Consider the following 23028-nt stretch of genomic DNA (forward strand, 5'->3'; position numbering starts at 1 on the left):
GAAATTTGTCTCTCTCATTCCTTCCTTGCACACATGTATCCTTTATCCAAAATACTCAATTGGCACTGAAGTTAAATAGTTATTAACAAAATCAGATAGAACACAGAGTTTTTTGCCCACAAAAGCTTATGCTCAAAAAATGTGTTAGTCTCTAAGGTGCCACAAGTATTCCTCATTCTTTTTGTTCTCCTGTTGTAATTGATTGACAATTGCTTTTTAAATGATTGTAAATGCTAATCTAGACCCACACATTTGCAGAGTATCAGGACATGCGGGCTCAGCTTGGACAAACCACAAAACTTGGTGGTCCAGAACAAACATTTGTGGAGAGCCTCAGTTATCAACATAATTAGCATTTACAATCAATTAGCTAAAATTATAACAAGGCCACCAATTCTAGTCTAGACAAAGCCAAAGTATGAGTACTCCAGGCTAGACAGGACCTAGATTTTTAATATAAAAGGAGGCAACATAAATGTATCTTCCCTACCCCCAAAAAACCCAAACAAACAAACATACAAACAAAAAAACCCACCTAGACCCCCAAATCATTATGCCTTCTTTACACAAGAGAAGAAAATCAAACAATGGCACAGTCTCAGTTATTGCCCCTTTTATAGATCACCTTTAAAAATGAAATTATCCTTTACATTCCTAATTCCTCAAAATCAGGGTAACTGCTGACTTTGTGGGACTGGAGCTAGATGTGGAAATATGTCCGTTTCCACCATGGCATGTGCATATAGAATAGAGTGCTGGGAGCATGACATAATAGGTTAGGGTAAGAGAAAGTTGATTAGGGGAAAGGCCCTTAAAAAAACCTTGTCTTGAAAATAGCCACACGGTTGGTTTAGTAGTCAAGATTGTTTTATGTTGTTGTCATAAATATAGAGGGAAGGGTAACAACCTTTATGTATATAGTAGCATAAAATCCCTCCTTGGCAGCTGTACTGGATTGCTTTACCTGTAAGGGGTTAAGCAGTTCAAATAACCTAGTTGGCACCTGACCAGAAGGACCAATGAAGAAAGAAGATACTTTCAAATTTGTGGGGGAAGGATTTGTTGTTGTTCTCATTTGTTGTTCCCTCTCTGGATGGAGGGAGAAGCCAAGCAGGTACAATATCTCCTGAAAATATACCTGGAATAATTGGGGGGAGGGATAGCTCAGTGGTTTGAGCATTGGCCTGCTAAACCCAGGATTGTGAGTTCAATCCTTGAGGGGGCCACTTGGGGATCTGGGGCAAAATCAGTACTTGGTCCTGCTAGTGAAGGCAGGGGCTGGACTCCTTGACCTTTCAAGGTCCCTTCCAGTTCTAGGAGATGGGATATCTCTATTATTATTATCTAAAATCACAGAAATTGTAAGTAGGGCAAGGAAATGCATTAGGTTATCTTTTGTTTGGGCTTGTGAATTTTCCTATGCTACAGAGGTAGTTTTATTCTTGTTTTTGTAACTGTGAAGCTGAGCCAGAGGGGAATCCTCTGTGTTTTAAATCTTTGTATTACCCTGTAAAGTTACCTTCCATCTTGATTTTGCAGATGTGATTCTTTTACTTTTTTCTTTATAAATAAAGTTTTTCTTTTAAGAACCTGATTGGTTTTTAGTGTCCTGAAGACAAAGGGTCTGGTCTGTGCTCACATTGCTAAGGCAATTGGTTGGTATATTATTCTCAAACCTCCCCAGGAAAGGGGGTGAAAAGGCTTGGGGGGATATTTTGGGGGATCCCTATTCCAAGTGACCCTTCCCTGAATTTTTGTGTAAATCACTTGGTGATAGCAGCAATACCATCCAAGGATAAGGAAAGGAATTTGTGCCTTGGGGAAGTTTTAACCTAAATTGGTAGACTATAAGCTTAGGGGGTCTTTCGTGTGGGTCCCCACATCTGCACCCCAGAGTTCAGGGGGGTGGAATCCTGACACAGTCCCGCTAAAAAAATTATGCAACATCCACATTTTACACTTCTTATAACTTTTTTTTACACAAACTTGGGGCCCAAACTATGGCTCTGATCCTGATATTACTCTCTTGGGATCAATCGTGGATAATTTCCACCATCCACTTCCCTTTTGGGAAAGCAATAATTAAAAAGCTATTATGGGGCTGGGGTAGAATTTATGGTCCAAATTTAGATCATTTGATCAAGATGTTTCCAATATATATCCTCCCCCCTGCATTATGAACTTCTATTAATTTTCAAAGTACTCTAAAATCCACATGCATAATGAGATTATCTAGGATATTTGTATGCCACAACAGGGGCAATGGGACAAGTTTGGAGTAATTTGGTTCAGGCATTCCTCAGATACTGTTTCCCTTCCCCCCTCCCCCCCATAAAAATATTTTAATATTGCAGTTGCTCTAAAACTGATATGCATAGTGAGATTACCTTGAACAATGGTATTCCACAACTGAAACTGAGGTAGAGGGGAACTCCCATTGCGATGAATGGGTCATTTCACACCACCCAGAGCTATTGTGTTAGACTATTCATCTCTTTGGTGTGTCCTAATTCATCTGAGCACACTCCACTGAGATGAATGGGTCATTCCACACATCAACAGCTCTCCTGTACTGCAGAGGGCTAGGGAGAGCCCCTTCCTTTGCACTAGCTCCCTGAAGTGGATACAAAGCCTGGGTTCCCTGCTATTCCTCTTGCAGCCTCCAGCCGGTAGATGTGCTCCTAAAAGCCCATCAGTTACCATCCTCCTTTCTTCCCAGGGCCCTTCCAGCCCTACCGCGGGCATGGTGGGGCCAGGAGGAGGGCAGAGCTGGTAGTTAACGTGACATCATTCCCCTCCCACAGGTGCCCTCCAAACATGCCCCCTAACTAATGCCTCTTCCTTCAGAAACAAGGGAAATTTAACTGCCCAAAAACATGGTTAACACAGGCCTTGTTTACACTACAGCACCTTTGCCAGTATAGCTATCCTGGCAGAGTCCCTCCATAGAGACATGGGGTAAGCTGACAGGAGTTCTGTCAAAATAGCTACATCACCTCACCAAACAACATTAGCTAAGCTGACACCATTCTTCTCATAGCATAACTGTGTCTACAGCAGGGTTTTTGCTGACATAGCTATGTCAGCCGGGGGTGTGAATTTTTTTTTTTTTCTTCATGATTCTAGAGGACATAGATATGCTGGCAAACTTTGTAGTGTAGATTAAGACCTTCAAAGTTAGGTCAACATAAGTCACCTTTCGTCAACCTAGTTGTGCATGAGGCTACACTCAGATTTGCCTCCTGCTGATGTAGGTGCCCTGTTATAATGATACAGTAATACCACCTCCCCAAATGGTGTTGAGTCATGGTCGACCCTACTGTGGTTGACACAGTGCAAGTATAGACATCGCAGTCCTCCAGCAGCTGTCCCACAATGCCCAACACTGACCGGTCTGGTCACAATTGTAAATACCAATTCCCAGGGGTCACATACACCAGAAGCCAATTCCCCCCCTTTAAAAAGCCCACATATGTTTAGAATGATTGTCCAGCTTGGTGAGCACACCTAGTAGCTCTCCATGGCTGTTTGCAACTGCCCAACTGATTGTGCTGGCTACAGATGCGCCTCATACAGGGAACAGTGAGGTTAGGAAAACCTTGTTCACCAGACCTTAACACCCCACAAGGAACGCCCCTCCGTTTGAAATAGACAAAGATACATGCTAAACAATACATTCATTCAACTCGCCATAACGTAAAACCTTAACTTCTGGCCTCAGCAACACTAACATATTTATGGCTGACGCATGTAAACTGGCCATATATGCGACCATGGGGAATACATGAGACTCACCCCTGCTTGCTTAGTATCCTCTTCAACTCAAGAAATGTGTTTCAGATTCCTGCTGGCACTGCCAGTCTAACGTGCCTTCTCTGGCTTGTCAAATTGGGTTTATAACCGCTGGTGAACCACAGCGCCACTCATTTGACTGCTTCCCAGGCTGGTGAACCACCTGTGGTTCATAGAATCATAGAATCATAGATTGTCCTCAAGGAATCAATTATGAAACATTTAGAGGAGAGGAAAGTGATCAGGAACAGTCAGCATGGATTCACGAAGGGGAAGTCGTGCCTGACTAACTTAATTGCCTTCTATGATGAGATAACTGGCTCTGTGGATGAGGGGAAAGCAGTGGATGTGTTATTCCTTGACTTTAGCAAAGCTTTTGATACGGTCTCCCACAGTATTCTTGCCGCCAAGTTAAAGAAGTATGGGCTGGATGAATGGACTGTAAGATGGATAGAAAGCTGGCTAGATCGTCGGGCTCAACGGGTAGTGATCAATGGCTCCATGTCTAGTTGGCAGCCGGTTTCAAGCGGAGTGCCCCAAGGGTCGGTCCTGGGGCCGGTTTTGTTTAATATCTTTATTAATGATCTGGAGGATGGTGTGGACGGCACTCTCAGCAAGTTTGCAGATGACACTAAACTAGGAGGCGTGGTAGATACACTAGAGGGTAGGGATCGGATACAGAGGGACCTAGACAAATTAGAGGATTGGGCCGAAAAAAACCTGATGAGGTTCAACAAGGACAAGTGCAGAGTCCTGCACTTAGGACGGAAGAATCCCATGCACTGCTACAGACTAGGGACCGAATGGCTAGGTAGCAGTTCTGCAGAAAAGGACCTAGGGGTCACAGTGGACGAGAAGCTGGATATGAGTCAACAGTGTGCTCTTGTTGCCAAGAAGGCTAACGGCATTTTGGGCTGTATAAGTAGGGGCATTGCCAGCAGATCGAGGAACGTGATAGTTCCCCTTTATTCGACATTGGTGAGGCCTCATCTGGAATACTGTGTCCAGTTTTGGTCCCCACACTACAAAAAGGATGTGGAAAAATTGGAAAGAGTCCAGCGGAGGGCAACAAAAATGATTAGGGGTCTGGAGCACATGACTTATGAGGAGAGGCTGAGGGAACTGGGATTGTTTAGTCTCCAGAAGAGAAGAATGAGGGGGGATTTGATAGCAGCCTTCAACTACCTGAAGGGGGGTTCCAAAGAGGATGGAGCTCGGCTGTTCTCAGTGATGGCAGATGACAGAACAAGGAGCAATGGTCTCAAATTGCAGTGGGGGAGGTCCAGGTTGGATATCAGGAAAAACTATTTCACTAGGAGGGTGGTGAAACACTGGAATGCGTTACCTAGGGAGGTGGTGGAGTCTCCTTCCTTGGAGGTTTTTAAGGCCCGGCTTGACAAAGCCCTGGCTGGGATGATTTAGCTGGGAATTGGTCCTGCTTTGAGCAGGGGGTTGGACTAGATGACCTCTTGAGGTCCCTTCCAACTCTGATATTCTATGATTCTATGATTCTAACTGTGAGCACCAGAACTGGACATAGTATTCCATCAGCAGTCACACCAGTTTCTGTTTAACATTCTCCAGAGATACAAGTGGAATGGGAAAGAGTGTACTCACCATATGATGAGACTGCATCATCTGTTTTTCCCCCCAATTCAGCACAGAAATATATATTAGCATGTCTGCCTTTTCTACATTATTATTGATAATTCTATATCATATCCATCTAGCAATGGACCAATACCATTGTCAGAATTCTTTTTGTTCCTAATATATTTTAAAAACTCCTTCTTATTGTTCTTATTTCTGCTGCCATAGATATCTCCCTATGTCCCTTGACTTTCCTTACCAATTTTCTACAATTCCTAATTTCTGATTTATATTCATTACTATCAACTTCTCCTTTATTCCAATGGTTATGTATTTAATTATTATTATTTTTTTACAGCTGCCTTTAATTCTACACTAAACATTTTTTTTTAAACTAGCACAGCCTTCTTCCTCAATTGTGGGCTTATGGCATTGGGGACATCTAGTAAGGTGTTGTTTAAAGATTCCCAATTATCATTCAGTTTTTTTGTTTTGATTAAATTCTTCCTTCCAGATGGTTTGGATTTGGCTCATAATTGTTTTCAGCGTTGTGAAATTGGCCCCACTAAAGCACCAATTATATATATTACTGGTCTGGACGGGTTTTTTGCTATTTCTGCAGGGCACCCTGCTTCATCCCCCACATGGCGTCTGGTTGCCCTGACTTTCCTCACATTGTGCTTGGCATTGCTGCTAGGGCTGTTAGCCCTGGGAATTGTGTGTAAGTATCAATACTTTTTTATCTGGTGAATTTCAGATAAAAGATGCCAGATTGCTATCTATCTCCTGTAGTCTGAAGTTGTTGATTTAACCATTGCACAGGTACAGCGTGAGCAGTGGTAATGCAAGCTTTCCAGACACACTATCACCCATGAATGTACTTTACCGTGGTTGAGCTCCAGAGTAGTAGTATTGCTGCAAGTGACAATTTCTGTAGCCCATTCACTCCTTGACCTCTCTACCTAAATTGCCAAATGGAAGCCTTCTTGTGCCATCAAGTTATGATGCTGTTTTTTGTGATATGGAAACCTGTCCCATTAGGAACTGGATGACATCCACTAATTCATTTCACACTGAACACTTATAAGGTGGGGATGTTTTTCAGTTAATACTGACCTGCGCTGGATATTAATTGGTGACAAAATGGTGAAAGGCTCTGTATCCCATTAACAAGCCAGCTTATTTTATTTAAATTTTATTTTTAAATAGAAAAATTACACTAAACCTGTGATGTTAATACTAAGGGTTACTACCCAAAACAAGGCACAAAATTTAAACCAGATGAATAGAATAATGAAAAATTAAAAAAACAACAACAAGGAGTCTGGTGGCACCTTAAAGACTAACAAATTTATTTGGGCATAAGCTTTAGTGGGTAAAAAACCCACTTCTTCAAATTCTTCAGGTTTTTTACCCACAAAAGCTTATGCCCAAATAAATCTATTAGTCTTTAAGGTGCCACCAGATTCCTTGTTGTTTTTGTGCCTACAGACTAACATGGCTATCCCAATACAAAAATTTAAAGTGGACAAAGGCAGGAATAATTTTGATTTGTAAATTATGAGAATACAAAATGTTTTTTGTGAATTTCAGTTTTTCAGGTTTCCAGTGACTTCCAGAAGCAGATTGGAAACCTCAAGCGAAACCAGGAAATTCTGCAAACAAGTTCCTCAAAAAGGCCACAAGACATGAAAGACAATTTGTGTCTGAAAGGGGAAGAAAAAAATAAGAATAATGGTAAATAGGATTGTTATGCAAATGGACTCCTTTCCTTTATTCCAGAATAGATACAGGCTGGGCAATGGTTGTATAATTTCACCTATTCTCTTCCAATTACACCCCATTAAATGAGCTCTACACCTGCATTGAAAGGGACTACAACTAATTGTATGCAATTAGCAGAGAGGTGAGGTACAAGGGAATTCCTCCTTCATGATCCATTCAGTCCTTGTCTTCTCTGTTCAAATGGCTAAGAAAGCAAATAATTAATAATGACAGTTATTATTGTGATTTTGTGATGTTGACACCTGCCTCCTAGTAACTGAACTGGTACTTTCCAACTGATTTTACCTGGGCCATAAAATAGTATCAGATGGTAACTGTCCACTAGTGATGTTGCTTAGTGGTCTGCATAACAGCTTGGAAGATTAAGGATCAACTTTCATTCAGTTTCTCTAAGACTGGGTCATGAAGTGTGAAAGAAGTAGCATGTTCAGAGTCTGGAGAAGCAGGAATGCTTTATATCACTCAGCAATAGAGCTGGGCAACTTTATTTTTAATAGTAAATAATCAAATGGGTGTCCAAAATTACTCGTCAACTTAGGTTGAATTCAGCTAAATTAAAAAATAAGGGGAAAAAAAAAAGTCAAATAAAAAAGTTTATTTTTATTTATTATACCCTTCCAGAAAGTATAAGAGGACTGGACAGGTATTTCCCAACTTGTTTTGGCAAAAACAAATAAATAAATAAAATTCAGGCTAGATAAACAAAAGGATTTAGGTGCCATTCACAAAAGCAGAGTGATTCACAAAAGCAAAGAGCATGACTGGGAGAATGATTACAGTTTAGGTGCTAGGGCCCTCACTTGTGATGATGTAGTTTAAGTCCCTGCTCCAAATATTTTTTAAATTATTTTTACAAAGTGGAATGGCTTCAACAAAATAGACTAAACTCATCCAAGAATAGCCTCTAGTGCACTCTGCTGGGATAGAGGAGATAGAGCTTCATATCAATGCATCGGTGCAGGAAACCCAAATATCCCCTCCAAATGAGTGCCCTACCTGTTGAGGTAAGGGTTCTAAGAGGGCCTCCTCCTCTGGCCATTTTCTCAATCTAGTCCTTTAAAAATGTCTGGAAACAAAACATTGTGGGATGAAGGAAACATTTTGTTCAACCCCAAACTGACTTTTTAGCAAATTTTTTCCATTTTTTCCAAGCTAACAATGTTTCATTTCTAAATGAATTCTTTCATTTTTAAATGTGGTTTCATTTAACATCAAGATTTTTTTTTTTTTCAATTTTTCATTTCAGAGAAAAAATGAAAAACAAAACACTTCTGACTGGAAACTTTTTTTCAGATATTTTTGTTCAGACCCTAATCTAAAAAATGGTTTGGTTAGCTTTACTCTGCACTGCCCTCTTTGGCTAATTCAGGAGCAATATTGATTGGCTTCTAAGGTGAATTCACTCTGGAACCTCAAAGGTGGAGTACAGTAGTTGTTTGCAAAATACTAGAAAAAAAAGCAGAGCTGGAAAGATCATCGGAGTCTTTCATTGTGATGCCCAGAATCTCGGGGAGATGGGAAAAGTGATTTATTTCTGACCCTGGCTCTAGTGCCTAAGGCTACCAGTGGTCTGACTCTGGGGAAGAGGGATAGATAATCATTTTATAAATAGGTCCTTTAGCACAATGGTTCACCAGTGGAAAACATGAAGACATTTTGTTTTTGAAATGGACAATGGAGTTTCATTTTCACCAGCACTAGTTTTGATCATATTGTAAGAGCAAGAAATTTTCACATGCCTCCATTAATGTCCCCTCTCTCTGAAACTGGAACCTAACACAGAGCATGAATGGGCTTTTCTAATCGAGCATCATTTATGGGAGGAAGGTCTTCAGCAAAGCAGAGGCTACTTTCATAAAGAGAAGGATCTCTGTGGAACAGCCCCTTTATGAACGTTGAGATAGTGTGTTTTTTCCAGAACTGTGCAGAAGGAATAATTGGAACAGTGCTTGAGGGAAGTCAGGTCTGTGTGTGGGTATAGAGAGTTTGGGAGGACAATTCTGTAAGTCTGGTTTCTCCCTAGGGCAGAGTTAAGATGTTAGTGTGTAGTCTGTATTGTAGGGTGGTTGCTCTAGTAGTGATGTGTGTTCCTAGGTTGAGGAGTAGAGCAGAGGTTCTCAAACTGTGGTCTGCAGACCACCTGTGTTCTGCTAGCTACATTCAGGTGGTCCGCAGATAGTTCCCTCTAAGGTGCGCACCTGGGCGGCCACACACCAGAGAATGAAGGGCCACCCACCTAATTAGTGGATCCTTAGCAAATTTCAAGTGGTATGTGGAAAAAAAAAAGTTTGAGAACCACTGGAGTAGAGGATATGTCCTGTTAGATGCCCTGACTTTTAACCACCTTGCTTTTGTGATTTTGCCTTAGGTATGTTATGTATGGACTATCCTCTACAGATAGTATAGGAGCAGATTCTCCTTGACACCGCTATGGCAGCCATTTACACTCCCTTTAAAGCACCATTACATTGTCAGAGTGGGGTAAAGGGGCCTTACATAAAGGACATTCAGGTTCATAGTAATGTTATCAATTAATGGAAAAAGACTTGTTCCTGGTAGTTCATACCTTCTCCATCCCCATTCTCATTCTCTGGCCACTGCAGGATTGTTCACTTAGAAAAAAAAAAGGTGGCCTCTTTGCTGAGTCACACCAGATTTCAGGGCCAGGTAGGGTCAGTTTTCCATTGGAAGAGAAATTAATCATGAGGAGTGTGGGTATTTTTAGTGCAATTGGTTTGTTTACACTAGATACACCAGGAACAGAGGTGGTCACAAACAGCATACAGACAATTCTTGCTTTCAGGACTCTCAGCCCACACATTAACGTCTGGGTCCCAGGGGGCAACTCCGCCCCAGAAATGAACTCTAGTTACAAAGATTAAGGAAAAGAGCAACTTCTCTTGCTGCTTGTAACAGCTCTATAAAAATGAACCTGAATCACAAATCTAACAACAATACAGCATCTCTTCAGAGACTGCACACTGCTCTCATGCTGAGGAGCAGAACTTGTAAGACTATGTGTAGAAGCTCGATCTGCTGACTCCTGATATAACAATGTTCTCTGCTGCTGGGTTCAACAGTTTTTACCTTCTCAGCAAAGTGAAATCCAGCCCTTCCCAATGGAGATCGTATCATACTTTCAAAGAACTGAGACTCAGTCGATCATTTCACATGGGCTAGTGATCATCTCGGGCTTGGCCCGCGGAGGATCAGTGCCATATACATGACAGCTCTGCAACTTCTATGTGCATTCAAGTCAATGGCAGTAGCCCTTGTATTCTGAACTGCTTAGGATGAGAAACAAAGACAATTTCTCTCTCTCTTTTAGGACCAAATTGTACACTCTGCCCTGCAAACTGGCAATGGATGGGAGGTGACACCTGCTTCTACATGTCAAGAGAGAAAAGGCCCTGGAAGCAAAGTCGAGAATTCTGTTCCTTACAGAATTCCACCCTTCTCATGCTACAGGACAAGGAGAAGCTGGTACGGCTCCTACCCCAGCCTCTTTTATTTTATCTGGATATAAATTTCTCATAAGCCCTCCCCCTCCCCCACAAGACAGATAAATAGCTTGTGGAATTTACCACCATAGAATATTTTAAAGCTAAGAGTAGACGTGAGTCTCTCAGATCCTGCTGTGGTTATGAACAATGGGTTTTCCACCCAGGGCACTGCCTTCTGGGTGCTTTAAGGAGTAGGTTGATCAGTTCTATGGGATAACATTTGTCCTGTTCTTCTGGCTGCTAGAGGGGTTCAAGGATAGGATTTCCACACTTCCACATCAGATGGGCAGAGAGAGAGCAGGATTCACTTCTTCATTTACAATGTGGTAAAGTCGACATAAAATGTTAGCAATCTGATCTGGTAGATGTTTACACCCATGTAAATGACAACAGAAGGCACAGGACAATTGGGAATAAGGACCCTATTGTCAGGACCAGGTCATTTGTGGCCTGTGGGCCTGGAGTGAGCTGCTCAATATTGGGGCTGAAGGTCAGAGATCAATCCAGGGCCGGGCCGGGCCAGCCAGTTGGGTCAGGTTGGGCCACAGCTGGGTCAGGTTGGGCCAGAGTCTTTCACTGAGGTCAGCAATTGTCTTAAGTGGAAGACAGTAAATCAGGGCTGGGAGCCAAGCATAGGTTGAGCCGGGAGTGTGGGATAAAGACAAGATGCACCGAGGAGAGCAGCAAGGTGGAATCAACAGCAGAAGTCCACCAAAGGTCTGTTATTGCTCAGACAACTTCCAGAAACAGCTGTACTCGTACCTGCCACATGCAATGCAAGGGATGATTTGGATTTGCTATCTAAAGCTCTATGTGAGTTGTGTCCTAGCTCCCTGGTAGCTAACTTCTTCTGCCATGGACTGTCACAAAGCAATTGAGGCCAGCTGAGGAGCTAGAGTTAACCATTGCTAAGTTCAAATGTCTGGGGATGGAGAGGCAGGGCATTCTAGTGGAGGAACCCAGAGTATGGAATTCACTTCCTGTGCTTCTACAAGAAAGCCATAATTTGTGGATCTTTAGGGCATAGGGCTGATCCCATGCCTTTCTTCAGGATGTTGCTTATTGGAATTGGAGTTCAGTTGTTTGGTTTAAAGTTTATAATTGGATTGGGCATAGAGTTCTATTGTTTTTGACTTTTATTTAAAAGTCACATATTCTACTAACTGGAGCACATGAATTCAGAAACTTTGTATGGGGAGCATTTTCTAAATTACAAAATAAAGAAATCCACTTTGCATTGGCGGGTGGACAAGGTAGCAGCTTTTCTAACTCTAATTTCTGTGGTTTTATGAAACTAGAAATAATATTTATCGTAAGTATTTCTTGTCAGTTTTCTCAGCTATTATATGTTGTATCATATGTCAGAATCTTGAATTTTGCAGGATGAAGTTCTGTGTGCTACACCCTTAATTACTAGAGTCATTTTTTAAAGAGAACATTTTGTTTGTTCTGAGTTTCCAACCTTTTGCTTAAGGAGCTTTTTGCAGACAGAGACCTCCTCAGTGCCCAGTTACAGGCCATCCTCCTTTTCCAGCAGCAACAGCACACAATGAACACTAGCTTCTGTAGTAGCTCACTCACTATGCCCTCACCCTATTCTTAAAGGGGCAGTTCCCATTTCTCTTATGATATACTGGGGGGCAGGATAGCTCAGTGGTTTGAGCATTGACCTGCTAAACCCAGGGTTGTGAGTTCAATCCTTGAAGGGGCCATTTAGGGATTGGGGGGGAAGTTGGGGATGGGTCCTGCTTTGAGCAGGGGGTTGGACTAGATGAATTCCTGAGGTCCCTTCCAACTCCATGATTCTATGTCACCATTAACACAGTTCTATACAATAATGAACTAAACACAAACAACATTAATCTATTTCAGGGCCCCCAGATGTGGATACTATCATTGTGTATGCCTATATGACAGGAAATTTGTTAAAGGTGACTGCTTACAGGAGCACTTATGGATCTGTGAGAAAGCAGCTGTCCAGCTAAGATAAAGAAACATCACCAGAAGGAACACTGGCTCCATCAGTATGACAGGACATATGCTCAGTGTATTCTGTTTTCATGTGAGGTTTTTATACTTTTTTTCAGAATTTTCAGAGTGGGGATTGAAATCTCCATTCTATTATATGCTACACCAGAACTTCTTGTTTCTTCCTCCCTCACCCCCCCCCCCAGCGTTCAGTTATGGAATTCAAGACAATAACTGGAAAGGGTCTTAGGAAGTCACTTGCAAAAATAATCTACTGTCAGCATCAAAATACCACTGCCATGCACCAGAGAGAACACAAAATCCATCAGTGCAGTTCTGAAATGTGTAACAGATGCCAGATTGAAACTGGGAACTTCAGGCATAGCGTGGAACCAGAGAAACTGGAGATAAAATGCATTGGGTTACATCTTGTGACCAGGACCCCAGGGCATAATTCTCCTGAATAGGAGATCCACCAGAGCTTTTTCTAGCTTTAAATATTGTAATAGAAGTGATGAGGCTTTAACCACTTCTCTTTGAGAGACAATTCTAGAATATCACAGATCTCAATTTTACAAGAAAGTTAAAATTAAATCCTGAGTTTCAACTTGAAAGTATTTTTTTCTAAATTTCATCACACTTCAGTTATTTCCCTCAGACAACCATAAACTAAAGGCTTTCCTATACTACAAATTTAAGTCAACTTAAGTCAATGTACAGCCAACACAATAACTAAAGTGGTGGTTCACGTCCACACTATGTTCCATCTGACAGTGGTGCATGCCATGACTAGGAGTGCTTCCACTGACTGAGGTAGGGCATTGTGGGACACTGACAGCTGCAGCCCAGCAGCCCTGGGGCTGACAGCCTCAACTGTCAGCCTGCCCTCCCCCAGCTCCAGTGCTGACAGCCCAAGCTGTCAGCCAGGGGCCAGGCTCACAGCTGGAGCCCTCCCCTCTGGCCTGGGTGCTGACAGCTCCAGCTCTGAGCCCAGTGCCTGGTGACAACTCAAGCTGTCAGCACCAGGGTGGGGGAGCTCCAGCTGTCAGCCCTACTCAGGGCTGACAGCCAACAGGTGATGTAAGTAACGCAGTGTCTACATGGACACTGCGCTGCCCTAACAACACCGACCTAAGCGCAACGCCTCTAGTCGAGGTGGAGTTATTATGTTGGTGTAGCGGGTGACTTACTTCGGCAGAAGCAACATTCTAGTGTAGACAGTGACATAATTAGGTTGACATAAGCCACCTTGTGTCAACCTAGCTCTGTAGTGTAAGCTAGGCCTTTATCCTGTTTCTCCTTGGTGATTTTATTCATCTGATACTTGTACAAAGTTTCTTCTTTTTCAGACAGCCAGCTTGTTATTGTATAGATACATTAGAAACAAAAAGACATTCTTTACAAAGAGTATAGAAAACCATTAAAAATATTGCTACAGGAAATCGGAATCATATACTGTGGCTGGATTTCAAAATGTCCTGGATTATTTCATGCTCATAATAACCTTTGCAATTTTACACGTCAAAATAAGGATAATAACTAGATTGCTGTAATGTGCTCCACTTGGGACAACACTTGAAGACCACTCAAACTTAAGATCGTGCAGAATGCAGCTGCCTGATTGCTTAGTTGTGTTCCTTCATTATACATGTATATTAGTGTGGTTGTGGTGCCTGGAAGGGTCACATTGAGAATGCTTACTCAGGGCAAACAGCAAGGAATAGGGCAGACAATCCCCCAAACTGGTGGTTTATTCTATAATTAGATGCAGCAAGCCCATAACAAAACAGCTCCTATGACACCACATTGGAGAAGTCAAATACAATCCCCTTTAAGCAATCCAACCTTTGGCTCCCATCTAGACAGCCAATGTTCATATAGTGAGGGGTTATTGAAAACCTTATTCAGCATAATTACAGTTCTACCAATCCTAAAAGCCCATTGACCTTACCCAAATACACCCTTACAGCCAATCCTTATTAACTAAATCTAAGCTTTATTAATAAAAGAGAGTTATATATGACTTATATATAAGAGATCAATATACATACATATGGGTGTAAAGTCCTTAGGTCAGTTTCAAAGCGGCGACGGTGAGACTGCTCATTTGTAAAAGCCTTTCTGGAATCAATTTAAAAGGTTACAGTCCAATAGGCAGTTCAGATGTAGAGTTTGTTCAAGTTCTTTCATGAGAATTCCAGGGTAAATCTGGTGACCTCAGTCTTGTGGCTTAGACCTTCCATGTCAAAGTTTAAGCAGACCTGAGATAAAAAGGATCAGGCCCGAAGCTTTCTTTATCTCTGAAGCAATCTGGATGCTGACAGGTAATCCCACCATATGAGCTTTGATGAAAGCAAGCCAACAGTTTGATCTCTATTCAATGGGTCCTTTCTCAGACAATACATTAAGCAATAACTATTCAAATTACTAAAACAATTCATTATATCATATAATTAAGCTGAAGACAATGTAAATTATGTTATTCTGTCCTATAGCATCTTGCATCTGATTTTTGAGTCAATAGAATACAGTAATGAATCATTAAGAGACAGGAATAAGATTTTAGCATCTACAAGCTAATTAGATCACCTGGGTAAACTTCTAACAAGATATAGGTAAACACAGACAAATGCGCTTAGCTTCTAGTCTTGATTCTCTAATAATACAGCAAACATGTTAAAGATTTGAGACTTCTTAATATGGCTTTGATAACTATCTACAAGAAATGGCCCTGTTTACCATTTTAATACCCCCTGTTAAGTTGTTATGGTCACACACCAGTTGACCAGTCTGTTAGTGTCACAATTACACCTTATACACCAGAGACTGCACTGTCCTCCATGCATTTGAAAAGACTAGTATCTATTTAAAATTATACATTTGATTTTGTTTGTAGATGTGCCTTGATATTTGGACAGGTGACTTTTACAAATCTAAAGGAAAAATAATGTTTACTTTCATTTGGTCACTTTGTATAATGCTACAATATCCTGATTGAAGGTGCCATAGAAGTACAAACATTAGAAAATGAAGCAGCCTCTCCAAACCCTGTATGATTCAGATGGGGCATGGGTAAATGAGATGGAATCATATATGCTGTTCCAACTTCACAATGTGTGGTTTTATGAAACTACAAAAATATATATCACTTCACATTTCCTGTCACTTTCCCGAGCAAAATATATATTTGTGTCAGATATGCCAGAATCATATTTCAAAATGGTGTCTCTAAACTTTCTCGTATAGCACTTAATGGTCCTATAAGCATAAGAGCAGGGCTATCTCACAGATATCACAATGAGTGAACAGCACCCTGTTCTGTGGTACTCATCGTCTTTCAATGGTGCCATCAGTGATTCTGATCCTACAGACTTATCACTAAGAAGTGGGTGTTCTATTAAAGTGTCCTCATAGGAATATCTCTGTCTGTATAATAGCAGATACAATTTATTGGACTGGCTGCTCCTGGGAGGAAAACACAAAAAGATTGGTAAATTTTTGATAATTTAGGGCTAAGATTAACTATGGATTCCTAAAGTTGGGCTAAATGCATATTTAGGGCATGGGTAGGTACCACATGCATCAGTGACAAGCATCCCCGCATAGCTCCTCCAGTTTGTAAAATCATGTCACAGTTGCCCCATGACAATGAACACTCCAATTCAATCTTCTTCCCTTTATCTACTCCTTATCCTCAGTCATGGATAAATACACCTCTCTTATAGAAGAAGACTAGGGTTGGAAGAGACCTCAGGAGGTCATCTAGTTCAACCCCGTGCTCAAAGCAGGACCAACTCCAACTAAATCAATTCAATCAAGGCTCTTCAATAACAAACTATCTACGCCAGTCTCTCAAGTTCCCTGGCAACAGTTGAGGAGGGGAGTGCTGTGGAGGATGTTAATGGTAAGTCTGGGATGAGTGCTGTGTGCTGCCATCCAAGCAATCAGAGCCTGATTTCTTGCTCCCAGTCTCTCACTGCTTTTATGTCTGTCTCTACCTAGAAATACTGTGCAGCTGTATCCAGTGGTCTAGAAGTTGGTGCCTCCAATGCCATGTGGGTGTCCCACCTTAGATTCCATCCTTCAGTTTTTCACCACTCCAGGGGCTGAAGCACAGAAGTTAGACAGAGAATTAACAGAAAACTCTTCCTTACAATTTTCTTAAATAATATCCATTGTACTTGGGAGAGGGTCAGGGTGGAAGAAACAAAGTCTATTTTAGGTGGGAGCTGACAAATCTTAAGTTGTCATTAAATACTGATCCTATATTTGCCTAAGAAAAAGCAGACAGACACACAAAGGGGGAAAGAGAAAAGAGAAAGCTTCTGTTTCCGAATTGCTAGTTGGGTACTGGAAGACTACAGGGACTGCTAGGGCCCTTGGCCCATTTAGACACTCCTTGACCTCATCTGCAATTCCCTGGCCCAGGAAAACATCTGACTGGGTTATCCTGATTCTCATCATATTTTAGAGAGCAAAATTCCCATGGATCATGTTACTTCTGTATTATTTATGGCTTGCTAAATCAGTCACAGCAAAGTGCTGTCCTGGCTGGCTAAGCTAGGCTCTTAGAAGACACAAGGTAAAAAACCAGAAAGACAGAAAACAGAAGAAGGATGGGACTGAAATTGCATATGATGACAGGAAACATTAGGAACATGTGAGGCACGTCTCAGGAATTGCTCAGGACACAGTAATGGAGATAGTCAATGTGTCTGGTTCCATATCATCTGGCCCAGACAAAACATTTCGAAATCAGGGATGAAGCCGTAAGGGACGGTAAATCCCTGGATTCAAAGAGCTCTGCCTGTCACCTTCCATTGTTTAGGTGCCTACAGATGCAGATAAGCAGCCAGTGTGATTTTAAAAGTGCCTAGCTCCCACTAAAATCATTGGCAGTTAGGTGCCTAAGCATTTTTTTTAAATCCCACTAAGTTTCTATCTGCAACTTTTAGGTTCCTAAATATATTTGAAAATCTGTCCCCTGGTGCTAGAACAATGACTCTTAAATCTGTACTACAACATAGCAATAATCTGAGACACTTCAACAGTCCTGTAACACAAGTTAGGGCCATTTAATCAAAATCAGGATGCCATTGGCTGGAATGGGAGGATGTCATTGGCTGGAAGTTCTCCTGTTACTGATTTATGTTAGTTTTTGGTTTTCTAGCTTATACAAATTATGAAAGATAAGAACTTGGTTTCTTTTTGGAAATAGTGTTGTGATTTGCTCACAGAACCATGTACTGCCAAAGGGCTCCTATACACAATATTACTGGATTGATTGGTGTACATCTGAAAGGAACAGCTGGTATTGGGAGGATGGCTCAGCTCTTTTGACACAGAGAGCAGGTTGGGTCCTAAATACTATTCAAAACTTACCAACTGCGGCCTGTCCTGTGTGCTTGCACAAAGGAGAAGCATATGGTACTCACTTACTCTCCTGTGCTGTCTGCATTGTGACTACAAACATAGGGGCAATAGCAGCCTCTGTGGTGCTGCTATTTCCTGTCATGTGTGGATGAGGAGGCAGTGGACAAGCAGTAGTGGAGCATTAGCATTGGCCCTGGCCCTGCAGACCACTGGCTGGCACAGCTGAGCTGGCATGGAGCGGAAAGTAATCTGAACCAGTTGTAGGGTAGGTGAAGATTACTAACCCCAGGGAAACTGGTAAACACACAGCGCCCCAAATACATGCAGACTGCCAATGTGAGGACATAATGAAATGCTTTATTTTCTAGGATTGACTTGTATGCATCCTATAATTGTGGCTACTTATGTGGAATTTAAATTATTATTAATAACTAGGGCTGTTGATTAATCACATAAGGCCGTATCGGGTCAGACCAAAGGTCCATCTAGCCCAGTATCCTGTCTACCGACAGTGGCCAATGCCAGGTGCCCCAGAGGGAGTGAACCTAACAGGCAATGATCAAGTGATCTCTCTCCTGCCATCCATCTCCACCCTCTGACAGACAGAGGCTAGGGACACCATTCCTTACCCGTCCTGGCTAATAGCCATTAATGGACTTAACCACCATGAATTTATCCAGTTCTCTTTTAAACTCTGTTATAGTCCTAGCCTTCACAACCTCCTCAGGTAAGGAGTTCCACAAGTTGACTGTGTGCTGCGTGAAGAAGAACTTCCTTTTATTTGTTTTAAACCTGCTGCCTATTAATTTCATTTGATGACCCCTAGTTCTTGTATTATGGGAATAAGTAAATAACTTTTCCTTATCCACTTTCTCCACATCACTCATGATTTTATATACCTCTATCATATCCCCCCTTAGTCTCCTCTTTTCCAAGCTGAAGAGTCCTAGCCTCTTTAATCTCTCCTCATATGGGACCCATTCCAAACTCTTAATCATTTTAGTTGCCCTTTTCTGAACCTTTTCTAGTGCGAGTATATTTTTGTTGAGATGAGGAGACCTCATCTGTACACAGTATTCAAGATGAGGGTGTACCATCGATTTATATAAGGGCAATAATATATTCTCTGTCTTAGTCTCTATCCCCTTTTTAATGATTCCTAACATCCTGTTTGCTTTTTTGACCGCCTCTGCACACTGCGTGGACATTTTCAGAGAACTATCCACAATGACTCCAAGATCTTTTTCCTGACTTGTTGTAGCTAAATTAGCCCCCATCATATTGTATGTATAGTTAGGGTTATTTTTTCCAATGTGCATTACTTTACATTTATCCACATTAAATTTCATTTGCCATTTTGTTGCCCAATCACTTAGTTTTGTGAGATCTTTTTGAAGTTCTTCACAGTCTGCTTTGGACTTAACTATCTTTAGCAGTTTAGTATCATCTGCAAACTTTGCCACCTCACTGTTTACCCCTTTCTCCAGATCATTTATGAATAAGTTGAATAGGATCGGTCCAAGGACTGACCCTTGGGGAACACCACTAGTTACCCCTCTCCATTCTGAGAATTTACCATTAATTCCTACCCTTTGTTCCCTGTCTTTTAACCAGCTCTCAATCCATGAAAGGACCTTCCCTTTTATCCTATGGCAGCTTAATTTACAGTTAACTCATGCAATTAACTCAAAAAAATTAATCGCAGTTTTAATCACACTGTTAAACAGTAGAATACCAATTGAATTTTATTAAATATTGTAGATGTTTTTCTACATTTTCAAATATATTGATTTCAATTACAACACAGAATACAAAGTGTAGAATGCTCACTTTATATTATTTTTATTACAAATATTTGCACTGTAAAAATGATAAACAAAAGAAATAGTATTTTTAAATTCACCTCATACAAGTACTGCAGTGCAATCTCTTTATCGTGAAAGTGCAACTTACAAATGTAGATTTTTTTTTGTTACATAACTGCACTCAAAAACAAAACAATATAAAACTTTAGAACCTACAAGTCCATTCAGTCCTACCTTTTGTTCCGCCAGTGGCTAAGACACATAAGTTTGTTTACATTTACGGGAGATAATTCTGTCCACTTACAATGTCACCTGAAAGTTAGAACAGGTGTTTACATGTCACTTTTGTAGTCGGCATTACAAGGTATTTACATGCCAGATATGCTAAATATTCCTATAGCCCTTCATGCTTTGGCCACCATTCCAGAGGACATGCTTCCATGATGATGATGCTCATTAAACAAATAATGGGTTAATTAAATTTGTGACTGAACTCCTTGGGGGAGAATTGTATGTCTCCTGCTCTGTGTTCTATCCACATTCTGCCATATAGTTCATGTTATAGCTGTCTCCAATGATGACCCAGCATGTTGGGTTTTTTAACACTTTCACTGCAGATTTGACAAAATTCAAAGAAGGTACTAATGTGAGATTTCTAAAGATAACTACAGCACTCAACTCAAGGTTTAAGAATCTGAAATGCCTTCCAAAATTTGAGAGCGACGAGGTGTGGAGCATGCTTTCAGAAGTCTTAAAAGAGCAACACTCCAATGTAGAAGCTACAGAACCTGAACCACCAAAAAAGAAAATCAACCTTCTGCTGGTGGCATCTGACTCAGATGATGAAAATGAACATGCGTTGGTCCACATTACTTTGTATGTTATTGATCAGAACCCATCATCAGCATGGACATACGTCCTCTGGAATGGTGGTTGAAGCATGAAGGGACATATGAATCTTTAGCACATTTGGCACGTAAATATCTTGAAACGCTGGCTACAACAATGCCGTGTGAATGCCTATTCTCACTTTCAGGTGATGCAAACAAGAAGTGGGCAGCATTGTCTCCTGCACATGTAAACAAACTTGTTTGTCTGAGTGATTGGCTGAACAAGAAGTAGGACTGAGTGGACTTGTAAGCTCTAGGGTTTGACATTGTTTTATTTTTGAATGCAGTTATTTTTTTGTGTATAATTCTACATTTGTAAGTTCAACTTTGATGATAAATAGATTGCACTACAGTACTTGTATTAAGTGAATTGGAAAATACTATTTCTTTTATTTTTACAGTGCAAATATTTATAATAAAAATAAATATAAAGTGAGCACTGTACACTTTGCATTCTGTATTGTAATTTAAATGAATAAATTTGAAAATGTGGAAAACATCCAAAAATATTAAAATAAATGGTATTTTGTTATATTTTAACAGCGTGATTAATTGCAATTAATTTTTTTAATCTCGCGATTAATCACAATTATTTTTTAATCGCTTGACAGCCCTATTAATAACTACTGCACGGAGTAGCACTTCTGGATCTGTGAGAAAGCAGCTGTTGAGCTAAGGTACAGTGACCACCAAAAAGCACATTAGTGCTTTCAGTACGAGATAACATATACTCAGTATTTTGTTTGGGGGGTTTCAGACTTCTCAAAGTGGGGGTTCAAACTGGCATTCCATTAGACACTAAGCCAGAACTTATTGTGTCTTGATTTTCTCAACTGAAACCTGGGGAAAAGAAACACTAACTGGAAAGAATCTTAGAACGTACCTTGGAAAAATAACCTTCTGTGAGCATCAAGTACTACTGCCATGCACTAGACATAACACACAAAATCTATTGGTCCAATCTGAAATGTGTAACAGATGTCAAATTGAAACTTGGAACTTCAGCTATATCATAGAACCAAAGAAATAAAAAGAGATAAAAAGACCTGTTAGGACACATTTTGTGACCAGAAGCCCAGGTCATAATGCTTCTGAACATTCTCTAGGGCCTGGATGTAAAACAGGTGTTAGACATGGCAATGTTCAGTGTCACACTGTCTAACTTTTAAGTGAATAGAAAAATCATTGAGATTCACAAAGCCTGAGATAGGCACCTAGGCTAATATACATTGCATGGGGAGAGATAGGAGCCTTAGAATAGGACTCACAAAAGCCAGCATGATAGGCAGGAAGCCATCTAAGCTAGCCAAAGGGAGATGCTGAGGAGAGGTATATGCAAGTCCTGCCCTTCTCACAGAGATAGGCACCTAAATCCAGGCTGCAGGGAGGTGCCTAGCCCTGCTGCCTATTCTCATCTGGAAACTCTCTTTATGGTTAGGCACCTATGCTGTTTTTGCAAGAAGCGAAGGGAAGGGATGACTTCCCTTGTAACTTTCAGCCCAGTGGTTAGTTACTCACCTGGAATGAGGGAGAGTCCAATTCATGTCCCCCCTACATCTAAGGTGGAGATGAGGTATTAAAAGGGGTCTGCCATGTCTCAGGTGAATGCCCTATTTACTAGTCAATGGGATATTCTGATATGGGGCTCCCTCATTCTCTCCTGTTGAAACTGTCCCACTGTGGATAAATCATGAGTCATTGGAGCAGGGGAACTGAATCCTGGGTCAATGTCCTCTCTCTCAAACAGTCATTTGTACCAGGGAGCATGCACAACCATGAGAATGGCTCTAGTCTGGTGTCAAGTATCAGGGGGTAGCCGTGTTAGTCTGTATCTACAAAAACAACAAGGAGTCTGGTGGCACCTTAAAGACTAACAGATTTATTTGGGCATAAGCTTTCGTGAGTTAAAACCTCACTTCTTCGGATGCATAGAGTGAAAGTTACAGATGCAGGCATTATATACTGACACATGGAGAGCAGGGAGTTACTTCACAAGTGGAGAACCAGTGTTGACAGGGCCAATTCAATCAGGGTGGATGTAGTCCACTCCCAATAATAGATGAGGAGGTGTCAATTCCAGGAGAGGAAAAGCTGCTTCTGTAATGAGCCAGCCACTCCCAGTCCCTATTCAAGCCCAGATTAATGGTGTTGAATTTGCAAATGAATTTTAGTTCTGCTGTTTCTCTTTGAAGTCTGTTTCTGAAGTTTTTTTGTTCAATGATAGTGACTTTTAAATCTGTAATAGAATGACCAGGGAGATTGAGATTTCTGTTAGTCTTTAAGGTGCCACCAGACTCCTTGTTGTTTTTCTAGTCTGGTGGT

At 41.1% G+C, this 23028-nt stretch overlaps 1 pseudogene; it reads left to right on the forward strand.

The window, feature by feature from the left end:
* The first annotated feature begins 3481 nt into the window (after positions 1–3481).
* Positions 3482–21411, forward strand: LOC128832322 (C-type lectin domain family 12 member B-like; annotated as a pseudogene).
* The last annotated feature ends 1617 nt before the right edge of the window (positions 21412–23028 follow it).

The sequence above is a fragment of the Malaclemys terrapin genome, chromosome 1 (genome assembly GCF_027887155.1).
Source record: "Malaclemys terrapin pileata isolate rMalTer1 chromosome 1, rMalTer1.hap1, whole genome shotgun sequence".
Taxonomy (NCBI): domain Eukaryota; kingdom Metazoa; phylum Chordata; order Testudines; family Emydidae; genus Malaclemys; species Malaclemys terrapin.